The sequence below is a fragment of the Eptatretus burgeri genome, chromosome 10 (assembly GCF_056783735.1).
Source record: "Eptatretus burgeri isolate ZD-2024b chromosome 10, Ebu_testis_v1, whole genome shotgun sequence".
Classification (NCBI taxonomy): Eukaryota; Metazoa; Chordata; class Myxini; order Myxiniformes; family Myxinidae; genus Eptatretus; species Eptatretus burgeri.
In genome coordinates, this window is record NC_140970.1 from 102,327,708 (window position 1) to 102,337,707 (window position 10,000).

At 41.6% G+C, this 10,000-nt stretch overlaps 1 protein-coding gene across 8 annotated transcripts in view; it reads left to right on the forward strand.

Annotated features, from left to right (window-relative positions):
* Positions 1-6,994, forward strand: part of LOC147019320 (lipoprotein lipase-like) — a 157,304-nt gene extending 150,310 nt beyond the window's left edge. For all 8 annotated transcript variants that reach the window (XM_085899717.1, XM_085899716.1, XM_085899715.1 and 5 more), the window contains one exon: positions 484-6,994. The gene's annotated coding sequence lies outside the window, so the exon portion shown is untranslated. The remainder of the gene's footprint in view (positions 1-483) is intronic.
* Positions 6,995-10,000: the final 3,006 nt, after the last annotated feature.

Below are 10,000 nucleotides of genomic sequence, written 5' to 3' on the forward strand. Positions count from 1 at the left end.
GAAATGTGGCAGGTGTTCCCAAAAAATCCAATTTCTGCAGACATGGGTGGGTTGCAGTCTTCCTCCATTAGCATAGCAAATTCTAGTTAGTGCAGGGTGACCCTAAAGTACAGGATGTTTCACGTAGCAGGAATGAACGGCCTCGGCCGAGCAAAAACAAGGTCTCGTGTTGGCTTAACGGTTAAGATGGCTGGCTTATAATGTCAGGGTCTTGAGTTTAAGCCCCTGTCATGGTGTTGAACAACACCAGGTGGGTTGACTCAGCCTGTCATCCTTCCGAGGTCAGCAAAATGAGTACCAGATTACTGGTCAGCAACACGGGCTGCGTACGAAATAATTAATTAATGTCCTCTACACCCTGAAATGATTGGTGTTTGTGATGTACACTAGTTTAGGGTGAAAAAAAATGTTGTTGCCCTTTTTTTTTTTTTTCGTTGGTGCAATTTGTGTGAGCCAATGTTTGTTTGTTTTTCCTGCCTGCAGAAACCGAAATTCCAATGAAGCTGGAACCTCTTCAACAATTTGATTTTCCTGGACTACCAGTAGTCCAAAACATCAGTATTGGTCTGTCTGTTACAATGACCCATCAGACATTGATCTCCCGCGGAATGAGTCCAACTCTTATTTATTGTTTTGGGGTTTTTTTTTTTTATCACTTAAAGAAACTAAATTGGAGGTTTATAAATGTTCGAGCAATGTAGAAAATTGACTAATAGATCTGTTTATCTCAAGCTGTTTATTAGGTATTGGGGACTAATCATATTTCAATAATTGTTTTTTGTATACAAAGTCGAGGCTCATGGAGCGGTTAGAACATAGAATGCATCAGGATGTAACAGAACAAAAGGAACAGTAGAAAGACGAGGAGAAAACTCACGAACAACGGGGTTTTGGGATAAAATAGAGGGAGACTTGCAAGGGTAAGGGATGTGGGGAAGAATGATGAGTCGGGGAGGACAAGATGGATACAGAACCAAATTCCAGGTGGATTGAAGAGAATGTGGAAGTTGATTCCACAGGTGAGTAAAAAGAGGAACTAGCGATTGGAGGTGAACAGTGATGCTGGATTTTGGGATCACTGCACAAACCTGAGGGCAACAAAACCCGGAAAGCAGAGGGTGCAAGACTGGAAAGGAGGCGGAAGACAGAGACCATCGACCTGTGTGCAGTGGGAAATTGATAGGCCCAGAGACTCGGCTTCATCGCGGGACATTCCAATAATCTTGAAGGCCTTGGTTTCCACGACGTCAAGCTGAACAATATGTGAGGCAAGGGCTCCAGCCCAGAGTATCCCTATTGGGCCAGAAGTCAATTACAAGTTCAACCAGCAAATAGCATCTTTATGAAGGGTGTGATGCAGTGCCCCCCTGCAGTTTACTTTTTGTCAGAAGACACAGTGAGATCTTTACTATCTACCATCTAATGCGAGCAGACTCGACACCCAGCCTAACGTCCATCATCCCCACTTTGACAATGACACTTTGAAAAGCGAAATGTGATGACAATTTTGCTACACATCTGGCCTGATAGGACGGCAGTTCAAAAGTGAGTGTGCAAACCGTGCGCCATCCTTGCGGGACAGATGTTGGGCAAAATTTATCACATTTTGCTTTTTGTTGAAGGGCTGTCTCCATATTATTAACAGCTAAAGCAAAAAAAGTGAAAATGTTAATGCCCATATGTTCTGCTTCCTTATAATCCCTCGCCTCTCCTTCCAGTTTCTTCCACCCTCATCCCAAATTCCTTTATCTTCCATTTTCTCTCCTTTCTTTAACCAGTGACTTCCTGTTCTCAATTTCGTTGATCTCGATCGTTTCCCTGCATCCCCGACCCCGAGGAACCTGAAGAGGAGGCTGTACACCTCCACAGGTCATAAACGATCTCTAATCGTTGTGTTCTCTCCTCACGGACCCTCTCCTTCCTTTCCAGCAGGTATATTTCTCCCTTTGACCCACCTTCACATTTATTTTCATGCTCTTTCGTCCTAGATTTTCCATTCCTCTTCTTTCAGCCCCCTTCTTGCCATATTTGATCTTGTATCCGGTACTTCACCCCCCATGTCCGCCTCGTCCTCATCATCACTTCTTCCTCCAAGTGTCCTCCCTGTTGTGTCCCTCTGCGCCGTCATCGGCGTTTTCCTGCTCTCCGCTGTTCTAGCAATTCTGTTCTGCAGTTCTATGTACTATCTCTTCCACCAGCATAGACTTTGTGCACAAAAAGAAAACTCGGCACATGTGATATGTAAATTCGTCTTTGGCCATTGTTCGTAGGTTGTCCACTTGGCACACCGGTTTGCCCTTTTCAGTTTTAATTTAATCTCAAGTAGCTTCAATAATTGGCTCACACAATGGAGAATCAGACAACGTTGCCAAATTTGTGCAGAAACAGCTGTTTTTGTGATGAAAGGTTAGGGTTAGGGTTAGGGTTCGGGTTAGGGTTAGGTCTCGTACAACGCTTTCACACATCGTTGTGGAATGATCAGTTTAGGTTTTGTGACGTCAATCCATGCAACCTCCAACCATTGTGGAGCCATAGTACCAAATAATATTCGGATTAAATAAACACATGTTGTACATTAGTTGTACATGTATAAATCTGTATTCATGTATGAGTAGTTTGTGGAACACTGTGCGGAATGATGGCTGCTGAAGAAGGTAGTGTATCTGAAAACTTGAAGTTGTACATTTTAATTGTGTCCGAGTATTTTATTACATTTTATCCAGAGAGATGGGTTTTTTTTGTCACGATGAGGCTATTGGGCATGTAGACTCTCCATTTTGTGCCAAGGATTGAAAAAAAAAATCAGATTGTGGTGTTTCAGTAGGGTGGCGGTGAAGGATATTAACGGAATATTGGGTGTCGTTCCGTCGGCTCGTGGTGGAGGGACATTGCTTGTGGTGCATGTGGGTGGTAATTATGTGAGGGAAGTTTTTAATATGAGGAGTTGAAGGTACAATAAGCGATTGATGGAAAGGAGTTGATGCTTCGATACGGCTCCTGGGTACGTAAGGTGATTTCTATTTATTTATTTATTTGTTTTCTGGGATTCTCCCGAGAATTGGTGCCTGTGCGGGAATGTATTAGCAGAGTAGGGAATTTTTCACCTGGGAATGAAGTGGTGATACAGGTAGCAGGGTTTTGGGTTTGGGAAACTGTGGCATTCCATTCGTGGTCGTTGTGAATGTTTTCAGACCAATTGCAGGCTCGAGGGGTGCGAAGAAGCTGTCAATTTAGCTCCTGGTATGAGGGAGGAGGAGGAGGAGGAGGAGGAGGAGGAGGAGGAGGAGGAGAGGGGTTCATGAAGTCAGAAAGGCCTGTGGATTATGGAGGATTTTGATTTGCCAGGAATAGATAAACATTGGGTCCAGGAATGAGGAACGAGCAGAGCTGAGGAGGATTTCCTCGATCTAATCCAGGATTGCTTTTTAAGTCTATTTGTACAAAAGGCCATGGAGAGGGGGGGGGGGGGAGTGCAGTGTTTGACCTTTTTAAAGCAATGATCCTAATACAGTGGAAGAGTTAGAGGTCGAGGTAGAGATGGGAGAAGATCTGTGGACACGTGACCATCATCAAGCATCTCTATTGTTGAGTTTGGGATAGTAAGGTAAAGATGTTGGATTTGAGGAAGGCAAACTTTGAGGGTATGACAAATTGGGAAAAGCCAACAAGTGAACAATCTGCATCAGGGAATTGGGAAACCTTCGAGGAACAATTGTCTTTGGTGTAGAATCGGTACAGCTCGGGTGAAGTGTAAGGATACAGGCAGAAAGACAGGAGGGTGGGTGAACAGGGAGATGAGCGGTTCTTAAGGATAAACCAAAGGCATTCAAGTTCAAAATAGCTGTATGAGAGTCTGACACACCATTATAGGGGAAAACAGGGGCTAGTTAAGAAAATAACTCAGCAAGCCAAAATGGAATACGATGAGGACGTTGCCAAAAATATTAAACATAACAATAAGGCATTCCTTAAGTGTACGAGGGAAGGGTTAAGAGGAGCTTGCATCCAATGAGGAATAGCGCAAAATAATTGGACGATGAGGGTGAGATGGCAGGATTATTAATTATATATATTTTTTTTGCTTCCACATTTACACGATAACAGTCAGAGGAACCGCCAATAGCTGAGAGTATATATCTCAATGACTTTTTGGAAGAGATCGAAGTGCAGAGGAAGTGAAGCAACCATCTCGAAAACCTTAAGGGATGATTAAGCTCCAAGGCCAGATAATATGCACCTGAGTGTTGAAAGGGGTGACGGAGCAGATAAGCGTGGGATTTGTCGACATCTTTGATATCTCATTGGAGTCAGGACAAGTACTGGAGGATTGGAGAGCAGCAAATGTAACATCACCACCGATTTAAAAAAAAAAAAAAAAAGGTTCCAGAGAAGAATTTGGAACTATAGGCCTGTTAGTTTGACTTCAGTTGTGGGGAAGCTGTTGGAGACGTTAATTAAGGACCGGATGAGGAACCATTCAAACACAAGTTCAAACCAATTATAAGGTAGTAAGCACGTATCACCAAACGGAGATCTTGTTTCATCAATTGGAGTTCTATGAACCAAGTGCAGTGGATGTGGTGTATTCAGACTTTCAGAAGGCATTTGATAAGGTACCACACAGGAGGTTATCTAAGGTGAGGTCTTGTGGAATGCCCAGACAAAGCAAACGTGGACTATGCTTCATGTGGACAAGTCGTGAGGTGCTGCTGATTGGCTGCGCAAAGCTAGGTGCACTGTCATTGGCTCCTGACAAGTGATGTCATCCACACTTGCTGTACTTGTTTTGCTGCTGAATTGCCATGTTGTGCCGGTCGTTAACTTGACATTTAAGGCTTTTTTTATTTTTTGTTCTATCTCTCATCGTACTAAAATTGGGGCATTCTCTTTAGGTCTGAACCTTGCGGAATGGAACAATGCTTGGCAATTTCCCTCAAATTTTAATTTTGTTTGCATGCTCAAGCTACCTCGAGTCAGATCATGAGCACAAAATAACCCTCCCTTCCCCTTCACCCTTGATGCATGCAAGGGTGGGGAGACGGCATGCAATTTCCACCTGTACACGTGGCATCGTGCAAGTGGTTTAACCACTTACCCTGACCAAAGGGTGGGGAAATGACGATGCCAAATCTTGAAAAATATCCTCCAAGTTTGGGTTTATGTCCATATTTGGGTACCTTTGCTGTTATCGTTTTTTAAAAAAAATGATCACTTCTTTCTCCCTATTTAATCATGGCCATACCTCGATAATATTCCAACACATTTCACAATTCACCAAAATACATATTTTGTGAAAATCTTTGGGTGGTGGCCAACCACGTCCATTTACAAGAACGATGGTTTTAAAAAAAATAGTTTTCCACCGGGACATCTTTACATGGGGAGATGGGTACTTACCCGTTGGGATTGCAGATTGTTCTGTCGCAAATCCACAGCCTGGGCCAAAAATAAATAAATTAATAATTTGCAATGGAGATAAAAAAAAAATTTTTTGTAAGAACTCATCTGGAATATTTTGTTCAGTTTTGGTCACCACATCTGAGGAAGGGCATAGCTGCCATAGAGAGGGTTCAGCACAGGGCTACTCAATTGATTCCAGGCCGAGCAAGACTCAGCTATGAGGAGCGGCTGAAGGAGACAGGGCTTTATACACCAGAAAGGAGTCGGTTACAAGGAGATATGATGGAGTTGTTTAAGATAATGAAAGGTGTTAAAATAAGTGAGGTTGAATTATTCAACAGAGAGGACACTGACAGTACCAGGAGCCACAGTTTGGGAGTAACTAAGAGGAGACAGAGAGACAGACAGACACAGGATGGTAGTAAAGCAGGGGTGTTTCACTCGGTCGGAGTAGTAAATGCATTGAACAGTCTCCCTGCAAACCTGGAAGTGACAGCAGAACCAGTCGAGAAGTAGTCGGGTAATTTGGTGTGGATGCGAGTATTTTGATGTTGGTGCGGTTGTGCAGACTTGACGGGCCGAACGGTGTGTTCTTGTGTTGGGAGCTCCTTGTTTAACCGAGCATCGACACACACACAACTGCCAATAAATGCAATTCCTTTGGCCACCAGATTATTACGTTTCACAGCTTGTGGGACCGAAAACTTGTTTCCCTTTTGATTTCGCCGTTGGAGATCGCATTGAAAGACCAAACTCGGGCTCATTTTTTTTTTTTAACTTATTTATTTTTTATGTACACTTCCAAAGACAGGGAAATCACATGTGGGCAATTATCAAGGCAGCTGTAATTATGGCAGGTGTACGGTGTTTGAAATTCCTTTTTAAATCAAGGTAAACTTTATCATACACGAAGGAGTATTTATGTTTAGTTTAAGTTATCAACCGCTGACTACTTTGTGACGTCACATTTATCGTAGAAACGTAACAACTTGAAGTTAAGTTTTAATTTATCACGCACATTGTACATTTGTTGTCCATTCGGCAAAGCCCGGATGGCGTGACCACCTACTTTAAACAGGTAGAACCTGCTGAAGGAATTTGCTCATTCCCTCAAGGTCAATCTCATTTACATGGCCACCTTTGCTCGCTTCGTTGCCTGACTGCGGTTTACACAATGTCGATACAAATTCATCCGATTGTAAGAAACATTGAAGTTTTCATTCTCCGACTACCATCTTGGGAAAGGAAAAAAAGGGCAGATTCTGCTGCCAAAGCAGCCTCACGGTTAAGATTACAATTTCAGATGGAAAGAGCATCGACGCGTCTTGTTGATGCTAAATTTGAAAACCGACTGGTAACGTGAGCAAATTGCTTTTAGTTTTCTGATTCATTATTCAGCTTGGAATTGTCTTTTGTGTATGTGAGTCGAGTAAAATAGGTGGCATTGTGCTTTCTTGTGCATAACGACACAGCACTCCATTAATAACTGGTGTGAAATGTATTCATTTCTGGGGGGGGGGAAGGATGTAATGGATTTTTAAAAAGTTTTTTGTTTGTAATAAACTATGTAAGGCTTGGTCTTGCATTTCTGCCATGCTGTCTTTCTATTAAATTCGACAGGTGTTTGTTTAAGCCAAAAGGTGTGCCTGGAGGTATTTCGAAGACATTGGTTACAACGTTGGGTGTGACAAGTTTCCCAAGGTTTTTTATATTTAGTTTTTTTGTTATAACAGCACACATGGATCTACAATTGGGTGTAGGGGCTGGGAGTGGAGGGAACCTGCACAATGATCTCCCTCCCCCTCTCCCCCCCCTAAACCACATACTTTCTGAAATTGCTAAAACAAAAAAACACACCCCCTTCTCCCCACTTTCTCAAGAAAGGTCAATGCAGCCAATTATAACACGAATGACATCGCCCGAGTCCAAACCTCCAAAAAAAACAAGAGAAAACATTCAGCAAATGCAAATTCCAGTAACAAAGCAGACGTTCCAGAATGTTTTCCAATGGAATTTATTTTCCATTTCTACTTTGTCATTAATTTGCAGTTTAAGAATGGCAAGTCCTGATGAGGCCAATTTTGTTCCAAAAACAGCCGAATGGGAATGGAGAGCTTGTTTGGTTTTGCTTGCGAAGGACTTCACGCAGAATACACAGTGAGCACATGGTAAACCAGATACCTGTCTATGTTAACTTTTACCTGTTTTGTATCAAAGTTGAGCTGTAACAGGCATCCACAACCATCCTTGACCATGTTGGCGACGTCGTCTGAGACCCTCACCTTTCGTTTCCCCTTCGGCCTCACTTTTTCACCTTGATTCACCTTTTAAATTTGTTTTCTCGACGACCGCTTGAGCGATTGATACAAATCTTTCAACATCCGAGCGCTAATCCAATGGGAATTTAATTTAGAGAATTCAAAACAAATATCACACATATTTAGGTTTTGCAAAGTAGAAACAAAGTATGAGCCACCTCCTATCAGGATGTTAATTTTTTTTTTAAAAACGCATGTCAGAACAGCTGTACACACAAAGACACAACAAAGTATGTTGAGAAATCCGTTGGAACATGTGCAAAAAATTTCAATATCCCAATTCCAGAAAACTCGTGGAAACATGAACCAAAAGTAACCATTGAAAATGAGGAAATAACGCTCACATATGACCTGATGAACCCATTGAACGTGAACATTGAAAATAAAGCACTGCGACTGGATGTAGTTATATATATTTATATATATATATATATATATATATATATATATATATATTTTCATCCGATATATATATATATATATATATATATATATATATTTATATATATATATATATATATATATATATATATATATATTTTCATCCGATATATATATATATATACACACGAGGGTTACGTTCCGTGGATAAGCAACTTGAGTGTATTGAACTGAAGGGCGTATGGGGAAAAAGGCGGTTAGCTGACAACGCTTTGTGATGGTCATCCTTTATTTATTTGGTTGACAGTTTTTTTTTCCAGAAAGCTTGTTATGGTTGGCTAACTTCACTCTTCTTACCTCCACCACCAAAGATGGAAGGAGGTCATGTTTTCACCTGTCTGTCTGTCCTTTGTTTGGCTGTCTGTATGTTTATTGCCTATAGGTCACAACTTTAAACTGATCTTCATGAAATTTCACCATGTGGTAGAGTTCATCATAAGCAAGAAGCCTATTGTTTGAGGTCAAATGGTCAGCATAGGCCAAAGGGCAACACCGAACTTAGGTGACCTAACTTAGGTGAGAATTTTAAAATCCTCAATTTTCATCCGATTGACTAGAAATTTGAACAGGATTTGCATATCAGGTCACTGAATTCAACCACCAATTATTTTTGATGTCAACAACGATCAAAAGGTCAACATAGACCCAAGGTCAACAACTAAGGTGGTATTTCTAAAATCCTCATTTTTCATCTGATTGACTTGAAATTTGAAGAGGATTTATATTTCAGGTCACTGAATTTAATTAGCCAATTATTTTTAAGGTCAACATTGACCAAAAGGTCAACATCGGCCCAAGGTCAACAACTAAGGTGGTATTTCTAAAATCCTCATTTTTCATATTATTGACTTGAAATTTGAATAGAATTTATATTTCAGGTCACTGAATTTAATTAGCCAATTATTTTTAAGGTCAACATTGACCAAAAGGTCAACATCGGCCCAAGGTCAACACCAAAAGGTCAACATTCAAGTTCAACGGCCCATCGGCTTCATCTGCCCAGGTCAACATCGGCCCAAGGTCAACGCCAAGGTCAACCCCAAAAGGTCAACACCAAGACCTCAAGAATGAAGTGAGAAGATCCTGGAAGCTGAAGAATGTCAAAGTTGTTCCAGTGATAGCTGGACCTCCAGGAATTCTTCAGACTTCGAGTTAGTGGAAATCATTGAATGCCTTGCAATTAGTGTTCTCTCCTCCACGTGCGTGAAATTAAAGATTCTTTTTCGATGTTCTTTGCCCGAGTGGACAATTGAGTTCTTGAGATCCACCACAACATCGAAAACAAAGCAATACAACCAGACATCATACTTAGGTAAAAAAAACGAAAAGAAGGCATTACTGATTGAGGTGTTCTCTCTCTATTGAGTGCAGCCTGTGGTTGCTGGTTGCATCATTGGTTGGGACACGGCTATGCTGCTGATGCAGTGTCGCCCTTACCAGTACACTGGTACTCATTTTGCTGACCTCGGAAGGATGACAGGCTGAGTCAAACTCCTGGTGTAATTTAATTCATCGGCCAACGGGGCTTGAACTCAGGACCCAAGGATCCCAAGCCGCCACCCTAAACACTAAACCAACACTCGGCTGATTGAGGTGTTAATTGTGGTGTTTTGGACTAAACGATGCAGAAATCAAGAAAATGACCAAACACCAAGACCTCAAGAATGAAGTGAGAAGATCCTGGAAGCTGAAGAATGTCAAAGTTGTTCCAGTGATAGCTGGACCTCCAGGAATGATGAAGGCTCAGTAACGATCCTGAAGAGAGACCTCAACACAAAACTTTGAAAACTTCACAGCTTGGTCCATGAATCGTGACCCCTTACTGAAATGAAGGTGTATAC